At 33.6% G+C, this 22,210-nt stretch overlaps 1 long non-coding RNA gene across 1 annotated transcript; it reads left to right on the top strand.

Annotated features, from left to right (window-relative positions):
* Positions 1–2,919: 2,919 nt before the first annotated feature.
* On the top strand, positions 2,920–4,607 carry LOC132732067 (uncharacterized). Its single transcript, XR_009625977.1, has 3 exons — positions 2,920–3,031; positions 3,990–4,124; positions 4,505–4,607. It is a non-coding gene; the product is annotated as an uncharacterized LOC132732067 (long non-coding RNA).
* The last annotated feature ends 17,603 nt before the right edge of the window (positions 4,608–22,210 follow it).

The following is a 22,210-nucleotide window of genomic DNA, read 5'->3' as shown; positions in this document are numbered from 1 at the left end:
CAGTACTCAATTCTCAACACTCAATAGTGCTGACATCAATGATCTCAAAGGAGCAGAAAAATATAACAACACTGAAGTGAAGTACGGGGCATCTTTTTACAGCTGTCACACAACACTTGGCACCTGCTGTTGTGACGTATAAAAATCTGGAAACAAAGTGATCCCTCGGAAGCATTAATCACAACAAAATTACATGAGAATTGCAGACTCGGTTTAACTGAGGTGTACAAGAGGGATAAAGAATAAGTGCAAGTCGTCCATATTTCTTCCATATAAGTGTTTCCAAAACGGTAATTAGGATTATGTTTAAACTGACAAGGCTGTGACATGCAGGGTTGTGAAGAGATGCAATTGAATTCTATGTTTGAATCACAAATAAAACATAATTTGTTATCCCTTCTTTATTACAAAAATGCTATTGCATCTCTCTATCGACCTTTTTATTTTAGTCACTTGTAAATTACATGACAAGAGAAATGAAATATATAATAACACCGAGATGATGGTTTTAATGGCCCATTATACAGTTGCCATACATAACCTATCATCTGTTGTCGAGAGCATACAACTATGATACAGGGAAACCTCTAAAGAACATTATAAAATAGAAATAATAGTCAATAAATACAAAAAATAGTATGTGTTTGAGAACTTCATTTGAAAACTGTTACTGAAATAGTAGCACAGAGCAATATAGAGCTCGTATTCCTGCTTAAAAGAACATATTTAAAGGTTGTGTTTGGAACACGTTGATATTACCCTCCTCCTTCTTTAATGGTAGCTATCAATGACTGATTTCAGAAATCCTTTTTAAATCCTATTAAGAACAAACTCATGTTGTAAAAATAATGTTTTTTTAAAATAATATATTAATTCCAAATATTGTGACAGTGTTAAGTCATCAAACATTTTAACTATCCCACCTTCATGATCAGTACCAATTAATCGTATGGACATTATATATAACACGACTTACAAGGTGATATTGATATGAAAACATCAGATAAGAGTGTTATCAAATGAAACAAGAATATAGCCTGGATGACATTTACCTTTGTCAGATTTTTAAATGCGCTACTGTACTTTGTGACAGTTGTAATCGGACTGCATTCATTATTCAATGTATCTATCTTCAAATTTCCCTGGAAAACAACATAAAGCTTCACTATTTTACAATTAAAGTCCCCCAAATAAAAAGCATTCCGAATTGAATATGTTAAATCACACATCTTGGACAAATAATGTCACTATGATAAAATGTAATATAAAATCGCAATCAGTATTAATGTATAGCTCAAAGCAACTAGCATATTAACAAGCACATCATTCATTTATTTGGCATAGTATTTGGCCTTGATACATTTAAATAGCCATGATCATTTCAAAATAAGAAACACATATATCTAGATCGAATAAAAATTCTTTGTTACACTTTATAAAAAAATCACAAAATGATTAATGTGAAGTTTCATTGTAAACAATATTTTTTTATTCAATTATCAAGAAATGGAACGACAGACATCTTGTAAAGAAACAATGTCTATCCGGGGCCATATCTTAGAATAAAAATACAACAAAATTACCTCTTATTCACATTATTACTTTAAGTTAGCAATATGTTTATTCAACATGTATGTATAACTATGTTTAAATGCATTTTGAAATAAATTTTTCGTAGTGCTTTCATGACTTCTTATATTTAATATTTTTTATATATTTCAAATATAGATAAAATCTATAGAATGAAGTATTTGGCTATTATTAAAATGTAATAAGTAATACAAGAGTTGATATGAGTATGGGCATTTATATGATAAATAAAACTATTTGTCTTATCTTTTATATAAAGATATGCCGTATCTAATTATTGATCATTATTCCTCATTTATCTATTAAACTATTTATGATACAAAAGAACTTCAATTATGAATCTATTCACTTCTGAATCAATAATCTTTAATTGACTTATACAAGAGGGATTACCAATCTTTCAGATGTTTTGTTTACATCATATTAATTCACGGCCTATTTAGGTTTGATGAATGATACAAATTTTGAATAGATGTGATCTGAATATTAAAATTGTGATGTTTTGTCTGATGGTTTGTTCGGTTTATGTAAATTAACCGCAAGAACAATGGCTTTACTGAAAGAAATGCTTTATTTGACAGTGCACATTTTTGTGGCAATGGCATGATAATTAGTACCGAATGCATGTTCTTAATGAAAAATTTGAATCTTATGAATTTGCTTTTAAAAGGCTTTTTGTTTTGTTTCAGAAAATACTTCTCTGAATTTTATCAAAGACTAGTAAACGTTCCGGTGAATGCCCAAGTCCTCCAAATCATAAGGTAGATATTTACACCTATTATTGTCTACAAAAATAGAATCAGTGAAATGCCTCAAGAACAATAAGTTTAAAAAACAAATTGTTAACGAACATATTTAATAAAACAAACTACCAGTAGATCTTTAACTCTTGATAAAATAGAAGAACATATCGTTATAGTTAGTTCGTATTACAAAAGAACAGAACATGACATAACAATAATGTTCAACGTTGATATTACTTTTTCCCTAATTTTAATGATAATCAATGACACAGACAAGTTGTAAACTTTTTAATAGTAAATTTATGGCGCAGAAACATTTTCAGTGTTGACAATCAATTTTATTTCGAATAACACGTGTAAAGTCATTAAAAATTGTTAAATAGAACCGTTCCATTATCGGTACCAATCAATTTTATAAACATTTATGTATAAGTTGTTTTCACAACACGACTTACATGTTGTTATTGATTAGAAAACGTGAGTTTTTTTTACCACACGAAACAGGAATATAGATACATCCGGGAAAAATGATAACCTATATAAGATCTTTAAATTATTTCAATTCATATCTGATCTGGTTTACTTATTGTTTTTATAGAGTGAGGTTTGAACATTTATTTTTGCAATGAATAACTTGCTTATGGTTTTGTTATTGGTAGGCTGCATCACCATTGCGATGCTCCCTGACGTAGCAGAAGGTAAGATACATATAATGTATATACATTGTATTACACGACAGGAGTTTTCAACAAATATTACTGTTTAAAAAGATTCAGTTATTTTTTAATAATGTTTTTTTAACATCCATTTACTTAAGTTGATCCAGATGTTTGTAGACTATTCATATATTTTTATTTAATCCTTGTTAAATCATAAAAAAACTTGATTAGTAAAGACCATTATGCTTTCGAAGTGCTACTCAAAAACGTTTTGATATTGGTATCCTGTCACAGTTTCTAAGAAATACACATCTACATTATAGATGAACTCCTTTTTTTCTTTTTCTCTGTGTGAAAGTGAATTAGTGTTTTGTATGGAAGTCAAAATACTACTTTTTTACATTTTGTTATCTTTACGACACATTACCACACGGTTTGAGCTACTTTCTTCAGCTGTTAAACATCTGACATGCTTTGAATAAAGTAATAAAACATCTTAAACGCATGTTTCACATTCCTAAAAAAAAGATAAGGATTTTTGAGTCACAATGTGCCTTTAACAAACTGTCATATGTCCCATGGTGTTGTGCAATTTCTGCGATAAAAGAATTATCAAGTATACGTTTCAACATTGCCATCGTGTAATGATAGGTCCAATTATTTTGTAAAAAATCTCGTTCTTATTTATAACTTTAATTATCAATTTGAAGGAACATCACGAATTGTTAAAGTAATAGAATTTTATATTACTGCAATGTACAATTATAAATATTTCATGACATCATGTATTGAATTGTTTCGTCTTTTGTTCCCATCTTGATAATTTTTTTAAGAATCTTCTTGCATTTTAATATTAAACAATACAAACTGTAAACCTTCAATGCTTACAAGTACATACATAACCCAGTTATAGAAAATGACGAAGGAAATTGATGATTTATGAGTTTTTGTTTATATCAATTTAATAAGCTACAACATTATTTCGTAATCATTTCAGCCCAGTACCGACCTGATGGTGGTGGACGTTGTAGCTGCAGATATAGTTGTTGGTATGGAGAATATTCAAGAGGACACTGTGGGTACGGAAGACAGCTTTGTTGTAGAAGACGATGGGGAGGATGGGATTAAAGTGGTGAATATTCCCTATGATCTTAATTTGAAAATAATATTATGCACATATAATTTTGAAAGGAATATGTACATGTAAAAATAATTTAGCGTTATGCAATATTATAGAGAAAATAAATAGTCATAGTGTCTCAGCCAGGTATATTAGCAGCAAGCAATAGAAAGTCATACACACGAGAAAAGAAAATGGACATTATTTATCTCGCACATACTGTTCACTCACGTACACATTTATGCAGAGGAACATTTCATACTTGAGTAGCCCACCCGATTAGTTTCAGGCTAAATTTCATTAGGTTATGAACTAGTATTCATTATCTGTTTAAGTATAATAATTGACAATTAATAAGTCCATTTCTATTTGTATCTTTCCTCTATTTTCAGGTTCAATTTATTCATCAGAGTTGACCAGATATTTTGTCTACAAGAAATGAAGGAAAAGAAAAACATATTAAAACTGATTCATTTGTGATTTACTGAATAAAAACATAATAATGTTATAACATTTCCTATCTTATCACTTTTTTACATGTATGCATTACTTAATAGAACAAAAAGTTTATTATACTTGCTATCATGTGACAAATATTCAATCATTCTGAACCGTACACTTTTGAAATAGCATGTTTAAGAATTAAAATTAAAGTCATTAAATGTCATTTTAATGCCAAATAATCCAATACAAAACAAAATTTGTGGTTGTAAATTGTGTCATACCCGTTTAGAATATTTTGCAAGCCCTATTCATTAAAACATACGTCAAAAAATAAAGAAAAAGATGGGTCTTAAAACAATTATGGCAAAAATATGGATCGAACCATAGATTAATATATTAGTTAATCACTCAAACGACTGAGCTTTTGCGGATATGACAAGAACATAAGCATTCAGATAAATTAATGTGACTTTTCAAAACATTAGTCATATACCCCAAACTAATTTCCATAATCTATCCGGACAGAACCGAAGGAGAATCGAATATTTAAATGAGTGCTACGTATAATGTATTTATAATTGACAGGTCAATAAAATCAGACTATATGAAAAGAAAAGTTACCCCAAAAATGTAAACAATGCTATAACGTTTTTTATTGTAAAAATTTCGTAAGTTTTTACGTAAAGTTCCGCTTAAAATTTGTTGACTTAAAACTTACGTAAAAAAGACTGACATCATCAATGAATTATGGCAGAGAAGGAAAGCTAGAATCTCGGATTAATATTACATATAACTTCGTGCTAGAATTTAGAGACAGATGTGACTGGTAATATATTTTAATGGTGAAAGCGGCTCTACAAAAGTAAAATCTAAGTAAGGAAAGGATAATGTGGCTTTACGGACTTGTTGAAAATGAAAATTAGTAAATATAAAAAACTGTCAGCTTAAAGACGAAAGCCTTTTAACTATTATATTCTTCCCCACAAATATACCGGTTCCCCATACCGCCCTTAGTCGTTGTTGAGCTCGACCTCATGTATTTTAAATCAGTTGTTAAGTGTTTTATATTATTTTAACATGCTAAATAAAGATTTATTGAGAATTTTATAAAGTACATATAATGTTAACTGAAACTCAGTAAATTTAATACTGTATCAAGTAAGTGAAGACGGGATAGGAGAGTATCTAAATTGATGATGAACTTTTTCTGTGCATTAAATTGTATGATTTGCAAATGTACATAAAAGTATCTGTTGCAGTTGTTTTTATAGCAAATATTCAGATATCATAACTTCACTAAAATACTTAAAGGTTACACTACAATAATGACTACAAACTTAAATAGCTTTTGTTGTTCGCATGGTGTAATTTTAATCGTTAAAATCAAGGGGTTTTCTTTTTAATTGATAGGTATTAAATCAATAAATACAATAAAAATAAATAAATAACATAACAAATAAATAAATACATAAATAAATAAATAAACAACAAATATTGTTGTTTAAGTGATTAAGGTATACATTTCATATAAAAATAATACATTTATTTTAAAATCGAGAGAAACCCCTGTGTGGTTGATGGCACAATATGCACTTAAAATACGAACTGCACAGCAACATTCCTGATGACGCTACGAAATTCTAGTTTAGCCTTGTTTAAAAATGTCTTGTGGTCATTGAAAATTACCAAAACGCTTCTTTATTGACTAATTCTTAAAACCTCCTTTGAAGAGTTACTCACGATTTTAACGTAAGTTTAAGAAAAAACTTACGAACGTTTTGTCGAACACACTTACGATTTAAACGTAAGCGTAAAATTACGATAATTCTTTCGTAAAAACCTACGTAATGTTAGTAAAACGCTGCCCTGGAGCTAACTGGCCCCTGACTCTTTTCAAATTGAGAAGACAATTTATGTTCATTCCAATAATAAAAGGTATTTGTCAAAAGAAAAATGTTTCACACTCTAAAGTGATAAAGTATTTTTTGGCACCCCTGACCTTGACATACTGACCTCTAATTCTATCCAAGGGGAAGAAGGTCATGAAAGTTATCTTCCTGCCAAATATGAAATACGTCTGTAATGAAATAAATGTTGTATGGTAAAAAGTGTAAAAATATATTTTAAGCACTGGTGACCTTAACCTAACTGACCCCTACCTCCTTTCAAAGATAGAAGAATTCCCATGTTTAATATTCCTACCGAAAATAAAAGACATCTGTCAAAAGAAAAATGATAAACATGTAAAAGTTAAAAAAAATATTTTGGCACCCCTAAAATTGACCCACTGGCACCTTATTCATATCAAATACATAAAGGTTGTATATGCAATAGTTTAAATATCTATTTTTAGTACTGGTGACCTTGATCGACTGACTCGTCGCTCATTTCAAAGGAAGACCGCATAAGATGTTAACCTAAAAATATGAAAAACGTATGTCAATAAATAAAGTCTGTGTAAGCAATTAAAAATTTATCATTGGCACCCATGACATTGACCCCTTACCCCAAACTCAATCCAAAAGCAGAATACCATGCAAGTTATTTCCTTCTTAGTATGAATAAAATCTGTAAATGAATAAAGGCTGTATGAGCAAAAGTGTAAAAAATCTATTTTAGCCGGCTGACCCCCGACTACTGCAAAAGATTTTTCAATTTATGTTCCTACCAAATATAAGATAAGGGAAATAACTGGAAAATATGGATGCACAGCTATATAACTGGGCAATAACGTTTACTTTGTAATGATAGGCTAGCATGAAAATCATGACGCCATTAGTATAGGAAGAACTTCCGGTTAAGGTCAACCATAATCAAATTGTTAGTGCTGAAAAAGGGCAAGAACTTTAACAAATGAAAGCAATAGTTGTGTTACTAAACCAGATCATGTATTTTGTATTGATTAGTAAGTGTGTAAATTACTAAGCCATGTGTACAGGTAGAAAGTTAGAACAATCCAACTTACCGTTTTAGGTTAACATCGTACGGACAGACGGACCGATAGACATTATAATTCATTTTATTTTAATATCTGAAAAACCTTTCTTTGAATTAATAACAACAACTGAATCAATATGTCTTTTTATCATCAGGATAAGTCTCAAAACGAATGTTTTCCTAAACTTTTAACCTTTCAAAAATGTTTTTATAGACTACTCTGTTAAAGGTATGTCACTTTAAGTTAGCACACATGTTATTTTTTGAAATTAATTTAACACAAGGGACATTTTTGTTTAGACAACACCACTACAAAATTTAACAAAGACTCACAATTAAATCGATAAAATAAGAATATAGCCTGGATAAAATTAACATATGTCAGATTTTTTTTAATATGCTACTGTACTATGTGACAGTTGTAATCGGACTGCATTCATTTTTCGATGTATCAATCTTCAAATTTCCCAGGAAAACAACATAAAGCTTCAATATTTCACAGTTTATGTCCCCAAAATAAATAAAAAAAACAAACAAAAAAACCATTACGAATTGAATATATTAAATAACACAGCTTGGAAAAATAATGTCAATATGATAAAAATATAATATAAAATCGCAATCAGTATTAATGTATAGATCAAAGCGAGAGCCTAGCATATTAACAAGCACATCATTCATTTATTTGGCATAGTATTTGGCCTTGATACATTTTAATAGCCATGATGTTTCTAAAATAAGAAACACATATATCTAGATCGAATAAAAATTCTTTGTTACACTTTAGAAAATTCACAAAATAATTAATGTAAAGCTTCATTGTATACAAGAATTATTTTATTCAATAATCAAGAAATGGAACGACAGACATCTTGTAAAGAAACAATGTCTATCCGGGGTCATATCTTAGAATAAAAATACAACAAAATTACCTCTTAAAGGGATATTCAGGCAAAAATAATGACAAAAATATTAAAATGATCTTTTCTACTCAACTCGAGCTAAAATGACATTTATAAAAGTTTCAGCATGAATTACTCTTTAAATTCTATATATTTTGGATTTGAAACATAAATATATCTATATATGTTGTACAAAATTTAGACGCAAATAGAATCACCGAATAGTTTTAAAACAAGTCAGGTGACTTGAACAAATACTTGAAGTTACATTAACAAATACTGTGGATATTGTATGATTGAAACAAGTCAAAATCATTCATTTGACATGTTCTTTAACGTTTCCAGAGTTCACTGTGACAACTATTGTAAAATCCTAGCGCTCTAACCTGACCCACGCGGGTCAGGTTAGCAAACCACCATTTTACTCTTTACATGGAGAAAAGTTTTGTTCCTTTGACTGTCTAATATATTGATTTTGAGGGCATTTACAGAATTAGGAATGATAAAAATTCAAAACTAAGAAATGAAAATTTTGTCTGTGTCTCCCTTTAATCGACATTATTACTTAGCAATATGTTTATTCAACATGTATGTATAACTATGTTTAAATGCATTTCTTTTAAAAAATTCCGTGCTGTTTTCATGACTTTATATTTGAAATTTTCGATATTTATTTCAAATATTGTTAACATCTATAGAACGAATTATTTGGCTATTGTTATAAAGTAATAAGTAATACAAGAGTTGATATGAGTCTTGGCATTTATATGATGAATAAAACTATTTATTATTATCTTTTATATAAAGATATGCCGTATCTTATCATTGATCATTATCCCTCACTTATCTATTAAACTATTTATGATACTAAAGAACTTCAATTATGAATCTATTCACTTCTGAATCAATAATCTTTAATTGACTAATACAAGAGGGATTACCAATCTTTCAGAGTTTTTGTTTACATCATATTAATTCACGGCCTATTTAGGTTTGATGAATGGGCCATTGGCACTCTCTAACAAACCACTGCATCACGTAACCAACGCTATGACTACACGAAACAATGGTATTCATCGATGTGGTGCTGGATCTTTGGAACCCCTCCAGGGAGATACAGTGCCGGGCTCTGAGCCTCGACAGAGTCCACCCAAAGCTACTGGGGGTCACTCCTTCCATCATGCCAAGAGGAGACCAAAGGGCTACAACAAGCCAAGGAGGAGGAAAGTCCAACAGCAACACTTCAAAGTGATGCATTGGAACGCAGAAGGAGTCTTCAACAAAAAGACTGAACTTCAGCACTTCCTTCATGAGAATGACATCAATGTCTGTTGCATTCAGGAAACACACCTGCAACCAGCTAAATCCTTTAAGATCAGAGGATACCAGTGCTTCCGAAGCGACAGGGTTGGCAGAAAGAAAGGAGGCATCATGACATTAGTCAGGAACAACATCAATGCTATCCAGACTAAAATGCATATGGATGACTCGGAATTCCAAGTGCTGAGCCTCAGATTGAACGGCTTTCAAATGACTCTTGTGAATATGTACTCTCCAAATGACAAAGCTCTTTCCCTAGACAGTATCCCAATGGAAGCAACAAACCTCATGGTTGTTGGAGACTTCAACAGTCACTCACAAAGCTGGGGATATGACCACATGGACAACCGAGGAGAGGAAGTGGAGACCTGGCAGGATGACAACAGGCTGAACCTCATCAATCAGCCGGAGTTTCCCCCAACTTTTTACTCGAGAAGATGGCACTCGACATCAACGCCTGACCTTGCCTTCTGTACTGACGACATACTCGGACATGTCCAGAGGAAAGTCACTGATCAACTTGGAGGCAGTGATCACCGTCCAGTCCTCATCATACTGGACCGCTCTGTCTCTATGTCATCTAGCCTACCCAGATGGAACTACAAAAAGGCTGATTGGCCCCTTTTCCAGTCTGTGAGTGATGAACTCTGCAAAGACATCAGAGTTGAAGGCAGAGACATTAACAACATAGTCAGGGACTTCAACCAATGCATCCTTAAGTCAGCACAGCAGTCCATCCCTAGAGGTGCGAGGAAAGACTACAAGCCCTACTGGAGTGAGCAGTTAGAGGAGCTGCAAACCAAGGTGTCCGAAGCCAGAGTTGAAGCCGAAAACAATCCCTCACAGGATGCAAACCACAACTTACAGCATGCCAAGGCCAAATTCCTAAGGCACAAGCTAGAGGCCCAAAGAAAAAGCTGGAGACACAAGACAGCTTCATTGAACCTCGAGAGAGATGGCCGAAAGTTGTGGAGGTTGACAAAACAGCTGAACGACGACCAAGACAATGCGAGAGGCTCAGTTACCTTGGAAGAGGAGGGAGAGCTGTTGGTGGGCAAACCAGCAGCAAACGTCTTTGCCCAAAACTACAAAGATGTCAGCGAGATCCCCATCAACAGTGAACGACTGAGGGAAGCAAGAAGAGAACAAAGGGACAGGAAAACACCTAAGGTTACGTCAGAGTGCATGGACGACTCACGCCTGACGCTTCATGAGGTTCAGGCAGCTTTCAGGCAACTAAAGACCAAAAAATCTCCCGGTCCTGACGGAATCACAAATGAGATGCTGACACACCTGGGCAATACAGCAATGTGCAAACTCCTGGACATATACAACTACAGCTGGAAACAAGGGCAGCTACCATAGATTTGGAGAGAGGCAACGATGATCCCTATACTGAAGAAAGGGAAGGACCCAAAAAAAAACAGCCAGCTACCGTCCAATCAGCCTCACCAGCTGTGTTGTTAAGACCATGGAGAGGATTGTGAACGCACGCCTGAAGTGGTACCTGGAGACCAATGACCTGCTGGCATCTGAACAGGCTGGTTTCCGGCAATTCCGTTCCACAGAAGACCAGACTACATACCTAGCGCAGGAAGTCGAAGACGCATTCCAAGAGCAAAAGGTGGTCCTTACAGCATGGATTGACCTACAAAGAGCGTTCGACAAAGTCTGGACAGAAGGGCTACAAGTAAAGCTCATGAGGAATGGAGTTGGAGGGGCCATGCTGAAATGGATCAACTCTTATCTGTTTAATAGAAGAGCCAGAGTCAGCCTGAACCAATCCAACAGTAGGAAGTTCCTGCTACGCCATGGCGTCCCACAGGGTGGAGTCCTATCCCCGACACTCTTTCTGGTCTTCATCAACGACCTGGTGTCTGAACTGCCTAAGGGAGTTCATGCTGCTCTTTATGCTGACGACCTGGTGCTATGGTGCAAAGAAGAACACGCCTCTACGGCCACATACAGAATGCAAAGAGCTATGGACAAACTCGCAGCATGGGCCGAAGACTGGTGTGTCACGATCAACAAAGAGAAGTCGTCCACCACACTGTTCACCTTGTCAACAAAGCAGAGAGCTGGGAAGGTCATGTTGGCTGGAACTCCACTGAAGGAGGAAGACGAAGCCACATACCTTGGGGTCACCTTTGACAAGCGGCAGACTTGGAAAGCACACATCAGCCGTGTAGAAGGGACGGCACGAAGGAAACTTGGGATGATGCGAAAACTTGCTGGGACAACCTGGGGTGCAAATGAGCAAATACTGAAGACTGTATATCAGGGCACAGTAAGACCCACCATGGAGTACAGCTCAGCCACATGGTCCACAACAGCCAAGACAAACCAGCAAGCCCTGGATAAAGTACAGAACCAGGCACTTCGTATCATCACAGGGGCCACCAAGTCTACACCAATCGCCTTCATGGAGAAACTGACCGGAATTCAAACACTTCACGAAAGAAGACAAACCAAGGTCCTTCTCCAGGCAAACAAGTACCAGTCCCTCCCAGACCACCCCATGAACAGCAGACTTGAGGGATTCACCAAGAACCGCCTCAAGCGCTGCAGCTTTGTACATCAAGCAAAGAAGCTGAGTAGAGAGCATGCAGCTGAACTAAACACTCAGACAATTCCCTTGGGCCGAGCAGACATCACCGACCCTACACCAAATGACCTGTCTGCAGTCAAAGTGGCACTTGCTATTCCTGGACTAGACATGGGCAAACAGGAAAATGAGACCATCCGTAGAAGTCTGACACTTGCGGCTATCTACGCAGACTATCCTTTGGACACATGGACCCATGTATACACAGATTGGTCAGCCACTAGAGCCGTTAAGGATGGAGGCGGTGGTATTCACATAACGTACCCGTCAGGCCAGAAAACAGCCCATTACATCGCCACTGGGAAGCACTGCAGTAATTACAGAGCAGAGACTGAGACACTCATGAAGGCAGTCTTTTTGATAGAAAACTCGCCAGAAGAAATCACCTCTGTAGTCTTCCTCACAGATGCAAGATCAGTTCTGGAGGCCCTACAAAACAACAATGTTGCTGAACTAGCGCAAGCCGTGAACAAGCTTGGTTCGTCCTGTAATGTTGCACTTCAGTGGATACCATCTCACTGTGGAGTGCCAGGAAATGAGGAGGCCGACAAGCTGGCTAGGGTAGGAGCCCAGTTGGAGCAACCAGATAACTAGGTGACATACAAGGAGAAAGCCACCATCATCAAGGCTCTCACCAAGACAAGACAGGAAGCGGATGCCTACCACATGCTAAACCGACCAGAACAAGTGGTGATGGCCAGGCTTCGCTCGGGACACAACAGACTGAATGCACACATGTGCAGGAAGTACAAACTGGTGCCGTCCCCCATATGTCCCTGTGGAGAAGAGGACCAGACTACAGAGCATATCCTCCAAAGATGCAAAAGACACGACCAGGGGCGAGGAGCAACTTGGCCCCGAGGTGCAACACTCCAGCAGAAGCTGTACGGAGACGTTGAGGACCTGCGGCGGACCACAACCTTCATCGCGGATACTGGCGTGATCGTGTAGAGCGAACGCCAGTAAGTAAGTAAGTAAGATACAAATTTCGAATAGATGTGACCTGAATATTAAAGTTGTGATGTTTTGTCTGATTGTTTGTTCGGTTATGTTAATTAACCGAAAAAACAATGTCTTTACTGAAAGAAATGCTTTATTTGACACTGCACATTTTTGTGGCAATGACATGATAATTAGTACCGAATGCATGTTCTTAATGAATAATTTGAATCTTATGAATTTACTATCAAAAGGCTTTTTGTTTTGTTTAAAAAAATACTTCTATAAATTTTATCAAAGACTAGTAAACATTTCGGTGGATGCCCAAGTCCTTCAAATCTTAAGGTAGATATTGACACCTATTATTGTCTGCAAAAATAGAAACAGTAAAATACCTCAAGAACAATAATTGTTAACGAAGATATTTAATAAAACAAACTACCAGTATATTTTAAACTCTTTACAAAATAGAAGAGCAGATCTTTATAGTTAGTTCGTATTACAGCAGAACAGCAAAACTTACTATATTACTTTTTCCGTAATTTTAATGATAATCAATGACAACGACAAGTTGTAAACATTTTAAAAGTAGATTTATGGCGCAGAAACATTTTCAGTGTTAACAGTCAATTTTATTTCGAATAACACGTGTAAAGTTATTAAAAATTGTTAAATATAACCGTTCCATTATCGGTACCAATCAATTGTATAAACATTTATGTATAAGTTGTTTTTACGACACGACTTACATGTTTGTTATTGATCAGAAAACGTCAGTTTTTTACCACATGAAACAAGAATATAGATACATCCGGGAAAATGATAACCTATATAAGATCGTTAAAATTATTTCAATTCATATCTGATCTGGTTTACTTATTGTTTTTATAGAGTGAGGTTTGAACATTTATTTCCACAATGAATAAGTTGCTTATGGTTTTATTATTGGTAGGCTGCATCACCATGGTGATACTTCCTGACGTAGCAGAAGGTAAGATAATTACATATTTTGTATCTACTTTGTACAATACGACATACGTTTTGAACAAATATAACTATTTAAAAAAATCTGATATTTTTCAAGTATTGAAAAAATCATAAAGTGTTCCCAAGCATTTACTTATTTATAAGTTGATCCAAATGTTCGAAGACAATTCATATACTTTCTTTATCTTTGTTAAATCGCAAAAATATATAGTTGTTGAGCCCATTATGTCTCAGAAATGCTATCAGTTTTATTTCTCAAGATCTTTTTTATTATTTGGTATCTTTTTAAAGTTTCTAAGAAATACACATTTGCCATATAGATGAACTACCTTTAACTCTTTTTCGCTGTTGGCAAATGGTAAATTTATAGTGAATTAGTATTTTTTATGGAAGTCAATATACTTCTTTGTTTACATTTTGCTATCTTAGAGACAAATCACTGCACAATTTGCGCTACTTTCGTTAGTAGTTAAACATCTAACATGCTCTATGTCAATTAATAAAACATATTAAATGTATGTTTCACATTTCTAAAGAATAATAAAATATAGATTTCTGAGTCACAAAGCATCTTTAACAAACCTTCATATTTTCCATGGTGCTGTGCATTTTTTTCTTAAACAAAACATTATTATAAAGTGCACGTATCAACATTGATACCATATCATGGTTGGTTCAGTTATTTTGTACAAAGTTCTCTTTTCATCTTATAACTTTGTTTAACAGTTTAAAAGAACATCGCTAATTGTAAAAGTAACAAAATGTTATCTTGCTGCCATGTACAATTGTGAATATGTTTTAAATTGTTACTAGTAATTCCACCTTTTTGAGAGTTTAGGAATTTGTGGCTTTTTGATACTCGTAACCAACAACACAAACTTTGACTATTCTATGCTTATAACTATAAATCAGTAGTAGAAAATTAAAGAAATTGATGGTACTTGAGTTTTTGATTTTAATTATTTAATATGCTACAACATTATTTCGTAAATATTTCAGCCCAGTACCGACCTGGTGGTGGTGGTGGACGTTGTAGCTGCAGATATAGGTGTTGGCACGGAGAATATTCAAGAGGACGATGTGGATACAGACAACAGCTTTGTTGTCGAAGGCGATGGGGACGAAGAGGAGGATGGGATTAAAGTGATGAATTGTAATTTTTTTCATAATTGTACAATTTTATTTGATACATAATTTAGCGTAATACAATACTGTGGAAACATACATTGTCAGTGTGTCACAGTCATTGATATAAACAGCAAGCAAAACAAAAACATACACGCAAGAAAGATAATTGACTATATTAGATTTTAAAAATTGTTTGTATTTATCTCATGTGTAAATGTTCGCACATTTACTCATTTATGCACTAGAAAATTATTCACTCAATGTAATAAATATCGTCTTCCTTGCGTCGACTAAGAATATGCGCACACTCAATAATTTTATTCGATAAACGCCCATTAAAATAGACTTATCATTTGTAATATGTCATTGCGTGGTAGCTTTATGACATCTCAATGTATGTTGACAAATTTAACGTGATGTAATTGCATATAAACCTATTCTTGTGTATTATATAATATTGAATTTGATATTGATCTCATTTCTACAACATTTCTTGTATTATTGTACGTTCATACGAGTATATAGTATATTGGTATACCATGTTATCGTTAATATAAGTTGTAAATGATTAGATGCTATTTTAGAACAGTAAATATTACTATATCTATGTTTGGTAAAACAAATGAAAATGAAAACGCCATTTTAGACATTTATTTTGGCTCTCTTTTCAGGTCCGATGTCTTTAACAGAGTTCGCAGGGTATTTTGTCTCCATGAAGGGAAATATAAATATTAAAACGGATTCAATTGTGATTTATTGAATAAAAATGAATAAATTTTAAAGAAAAAACATTTCATATTTTACATCTTTGTTTTTGTAGATATTATCTACCACTTTTTACTGAAAAAATACGTTTCTTTACAAATGATACCATGTGAAAAAAGCAATTATTCTGCATTCATTGTGTGATGTATCTTGTCTTGAATTGGTACTGATGGGGGTCTGAAAGGATTACAGCTGCAATACTTTTTTCCGATTACAGACATTAGAATAAACAAATTGAATGAAGAATGTAAACATGATTAAACACGTAATATATTATCGCGACCAGTGATAATGTATTTTACATCGCAACTTAAATATATTTTTTTACAGGGAACATCATCGTTCATTGGATTACTCCGTCGTTATATCAAATCAAAAAGGAAAAAATATTTCATAACCATAATTTATGTAAGATAGGACTACCCCAATGACGTTAGAGTTGGTTAATGTTATTCCAATACATCTTCTTAATGACGATCAGTCCAATTTTTCCCCAACCCTCCCCATGATGTACATAGGTTAGGTACCATGTAACGGTGGAGATATTGGAACACATTTTAACCACATAAACACAGCCACAAAAAGGCAGTTTTATGCATCAATACTGTCATCCATTCCATAGAGGTCTGCTTACATGTATGCACACTAAAAAGATGGATCTTCTGTAAGTCATAGTTTCTGTCTAGTTATTAGTTTAAACATTTAGACTTTGGTGGTCACTGATTACTTCTAAATTATGCTTCTTGCTCACCCTGGAAAAGTCTAATTAACCCATTACGCGATATAGACGCCTTTTAACCCCCTTTCACCCCCTCCATTTTTTGTTGTCTCAAATGGTGAAAAAATGCCTTATTTAGGCCCCCAACACTTGTTTTTGTTCGAGAAATGTTGTAAAAAAAGTGACCACTTTTTCGGCGCGGCCCCCAACCAAAAGATACATCAGGGGGTTGCCACAAAGGGGATGTGCCCCCTTCTGTTGGGGGGGGGTGAAGGGGTGCAGCAGTCCCCCTCATCGCCAAGAAAATTTTGGACTTGTGAGAGGCTAAAAATGACCCCAGATCGATCATAAGGTAACGTGTAACTAACGCTGAAAAGCATTTGACTCTATCTGAGAAGTTGCAGCACTTTGAAATCAATTTTGGTGGAAAAAATCAACGCAAAAAATTGATTTTGGCAATTCTGAGATTTCCCCTTGTTGCCCTGGTAACAGAAAATTTAAAGCCTGAGCATGTTGTTGCAAAGGCAATGGTCCAGTCAACATGTGTGCCAAGTTTGATTAATATTGAAGCAGTTTTTATAGTATTATAGCAATTTGAACTTGTAACGGGAGACTTTTCAATGAAAAAAGCCATTTTTCACAAAATGCTCATGAAGTAATGGGTTAAAAGAAAAGAAAAGTTGTCTCTTGACTCCCAACACTTTTGCTGGTTTTGCAACTTCTTGTGAATATTTTAAATAATAATGATATTGAAATAATGAGATCTATTGCTTCTTGCTAAACAATTAAGCAATTTAATTTAACAAATCTTTAATATCTTAATACCTACCAGATAGCAATGACTTAAAATGTTTAAAGTCTGAAGAAAAAATATATGTTACATTTTATGAGATAACATATTGTTTACTGAAATATTTTGATAAGCATGAAAAAGGACGAAAATTATCAAGACAGTTCTTGATAAAGTTTTTAACTCATATCTCCTGGATGGGAAACTCCGGGGCTATCGTTGAGTGACTTCAAATTTCATAGATGTCATCACATCATTTAACGATTTATTGTACATAAACATCAATGTTGACGATGATGAAGATTTTAGATTTGCATAGAATTATTTTTTGCAAAAACCCATGGTTAGTGAACCTAGCCCTTTAGCTTAGTAACTCTTATATGGCGTAACTCAAGCAATATATAAGTTGATTATCACATTATATAATACCAATTTTTCTATATATAGAACCAAAGTAGCCACGTATGAAACCAGATGTCTTTATTTCAATATAGTGATATATCTGTTGCATATAAGGACATCTGCTTCCATAAATGGCTACTTTGGTTCCATATAATAAAAATTCCTACGACGTAATGTTAAGATCAACATATATATTGCTACTTCTGTTTCATATATAGGCAAAATGGTTTTATATATTGTTCCTTGCAAGTTCCTTGCGCATGTAAGTCCCGGTTTCATCTTGACAAAAGCGACGGCCTATCTATAGTGTAGTGGGGTTCATGTCAGAAATAATATCGCTCTAAGCGGTGTTTTCGCCTGCTGAACACCAGCTTTGAGTTTTGATGCAGAGAATAAAGGTCGTAGGCCTGACTTGTTAATTATGTTTTGCATCCAAACTACAAACCCAATGTTAAATATTCGATTAACACTGCGGAAACCTATATTATTTCGACTGCAACAGCAAAGTAAGGGAGATCACTTACGCTATTTTTTCAAGCGGAGATTACTTCTGATGCAGAAGTATAAAATTGATCTATTATGCACCCTCCTGTCGCTTAGGTAAAAACATTTTTTAACAAAAGAAATGATAAGAGAAAACGTTTCAATTTATTATTCAAGAATTATTTATCAAGTTCTCAACAATTTAAACTTACGTGTTAGTTTGGATTATAATGGGTTTATAAATATGCATAGAGTTGCATACATGACGCTGCTTACGAAATGGCACCGAATTTTCTTATGCAAATTTTATCAGATATATGTATAACATTTGTGGCGTAAATTTATGTAATATGTTATTTAAGCATCAAAAGAAAAAAAAACATAAGAAGAACGCAAAATATTAATAATTTAAAAACTGAATTATTATTGTTGGCTTAAAAAGGCTTTATAAACTATCTTATCGAGGGAGAAAAAAATATAGTCGTTTATACATGTAGTCCTTAACCATTGTTTATTGGCAGTTAAACACCATTTTTTCTTCTTCTCTGTGTATAATGACAAAATCACAAGGAATGTCGTAATAACGTTTCCATTACAGTTATATGATATATTACGACATGTTTTATGTTTTGAGAAAAAAGAGGTTTAAGGAACCTTTCTCCGTGCATAACTGCTGCAGAAACATATGTAATATAAGCGTTAACGCTCGCAGGGCAAGGGATCTAAGTTCGAGGGAGCTGCATAAAAGTGTGCAAAAGTGCTATTTTAAATAAAAGAATACGCCTTTGTTCGGTTATTCAGCGTTTTGATATATGTTTCTCGTATAAAGAAACCATTTTGCCATGCTTTCCGTGTGCCAGTGCGATGTCTTTGACATTATGCTTTGATAAGCTAAGTATACATAGGCCACGACCAAAATTGTGATACTATTAAATCGCATAAATACGGAGGAGCCCCTTAGGTGACATTTTCCACATTTTTTCTCCGAGACTTAGTTCGTTTTTACGAAATAAAAATTCGTTTTTACGACATATTAATTCGTAATTACGAAATATTAATTCATAATTACGAAATGTTAATTCGTAATTACGAAATATAAATTCGTTTTTTGTTAAATATTATTTCGTAATTACGCAATATTAATTCGTTTTTACGAAATATTAATTCGTTTTTACGAAATATTAATTCGTTTTTACCAAATATTAATTCGTAATTACGAAATATTAATTCGTAATTACGAAATATTAATTCGTTATTACGAAATATTGATTCGTTTTTAAGAAATACTATTTCGTTATACGAATAATTCTTTAGTTAAAACGAATTATTATTTGGTAACAACGAATTAATATTTCGTAAAAACGAATTATTATTTTGTAAAATCGAATTAATATTTCGTAATTACGAATAATTATTTCGTAAAAATGAATTAATATTTCGTACATAAAGAACCACGGAGACCCTGTAAGACATTTACCCTTCTTAAATGAACACCACAATAATTTGACCGTTGATGCAATGACTGTGTTTTTTTTTTATATAAGGTTTCCAGCCCAATAATACGATCATCATTTCAGATTATCAAATAGTGGTGTATAGATATATTCTAACAGATCGATATGCTTACAAGAAAGCAGTATTTAATATAAAGACAATATAGTCATATGTTAAAACATAATATGAAGTTAAATATCACATTGCTGTGGAGGTAAATGTTCATTTTAACATAGAGATATTTTACATCAAGAAATATTAGATCTGCTGGTTTCCTTGCTGGTGGTCTTGTTTTGCTTGGTCATGTGGGGCCGCATTCATTAAGTGTCGCCCTTCCTTCTTGAGCTTGTTTTTCATATTTTATCTTGACAAATAAAGCAATAACATGATGTACATGTCACATCGACAAGGCAAATCTAATATATCAGCTATAGCATAATGAAAACACACACGATGTCATTTTCTGTAGTTTATGTGAAATTGCCTGAAGTGTTTGCTTATGTATTTGATATGCAGTAAGAAAGATCTATGGAGCAGTAAAAAATTATTCCTTAATTAACTGTTTTTTTTCTTTCATAAATTTGTATGATACCCGTATATGTTACCCATATACCTCTCAAAACATAGACATGATATATTGTCTCTTTGTACAATAAGTGTAATAATGATATTTGGAGATATTCTATTTCTGATATTCAAAAATGTTTAAAGTGATTTTGTTTCAATTGTTCTTGTAGCAATGTCAAACGCATTATTAAACAGTGTGATTGGCAGCTCAAAATATCTTCCCTATTGGCCTTTAAATCACAAAACACCTTTTATATTTATGCAATTGTTTTTTTTGTTTTTTTTTGTCAAATAATACTATTTCAATTTTCTCTTCACTCAGACAGGTATACTTAAAAGATAATGGAACGAATGTAAAGCAAAATATCATAACCTGTTGTTCAATCTCAAGTCTATCAATTATAGTAGCTTAAACCGCTGTTGAAAAGAAGTTACAGGCTTTCGTGAGAATAATTTATAGTCTTTCACATACCTGTTGTTATTTTTGTCCGCATAATAATTTATCATCAATCTTAATTTAAGAGATAAAATGTGGTTTATGTGGTACTGTGGTCTTTCGTGCACTTACATCTGTATCGTTGTTTACTAAAAACCCAAAACAATGCTGCTAGTTATCTATACAAGCTGAGATGATCGGCATTCTAGATAACCTTAAAATGTTTACAAGTACAAGTGGGGCATCCGTGGCCGAGTGGTTAAAGTCGTTGACTTCAAACCACTTGCCCCTCAACGCTCGAATCCCAACAGGGACTTTGGATTTGTTCATGTGAGGAAGCAATCCAGCTAGCTGACGGAACGTCAGTGGTTCGACTCAGGTGCCCGTTCGAGGTCTTCCTCAACCAGTAAAGCTGAAAGGTCGCCATATGACCTATAATGTGTCGGTGTGACGTAAAACCCAATTAAACAAACAAACGTCAAGTACAATAATGTGGTGTAAAATACAGTACCCGTAATTTTATCGTTTGGCTGGATATATATTCCGCGAAAAGTTTATGGCCGCTGAGCTTGTATTAACGGCCGAAAAACACAGCGAGCAATTATCATTATAAGGACTGTTCTCTTAAGCAGTATGTTTTACCCAATAAGTTTGGGAAAAAAACCTCTTTTTTTAACTTTGGTACATTTTTAAATTTTTGAAAAAAACCCCTGAATGTTTTATACTGTATATACTGAAAATATTACTTAAAATTTGGGTTTTTAAAACTTTTATAAAAGGTTTAAAAGCTCTTTTTTTTTAAATTTTTCTTTTCGACCCGAAACCTACATTAATGGGAATATAAAAGGTTTTCCTTTTTTTTTTGGGACAGGGGTTTTCCTAAAAAAAACAACGATTTTTCCCCGGATTAATTTGCAAATGCATTTTTATTTGGCCCCCGGAAAAACATTTTAACATTTTTTTAAATCGTTTTTAAAATTTTTCATTAAATTTAGTTTATTTTTTTATGTCTATTTAATTCAAAAGAAATGGGAATGAAAAAATTTTTAAAAAGGCTTTTAACCCTTTTCCAGAAATCTTTCAAGTCCCGGTTTAGGACAAAGTTTACTTTTCCCACAAGAATGAAAAAAAGTTTTGGCAGGTTGGGACCCCATGGTAACGTACGGAACGAAACGCATTTT

This window comes from Ruditapes philippinarum, unplaced genomic scaffold, assembly GCF_026571515.1.
Source record: "Ruditapes philippinarum isolate M1 unplaced genomic scaffold, ASM2657151v2 ctg6728_1_1_1_1, whole genome shotgun sequence".
NCBI classification, from domain to species: Eukaryota; Metazoa; Mollusca; class Bivalvia; order Venerida; family Veneridae; genus Ruditapes; species Ruditapes philippinarum.
The sequence above is the reverse complement of the archived record's forward strand: the minus strand, read 5'-3'. Positions and strand labels throughout refer to the sequence as shown.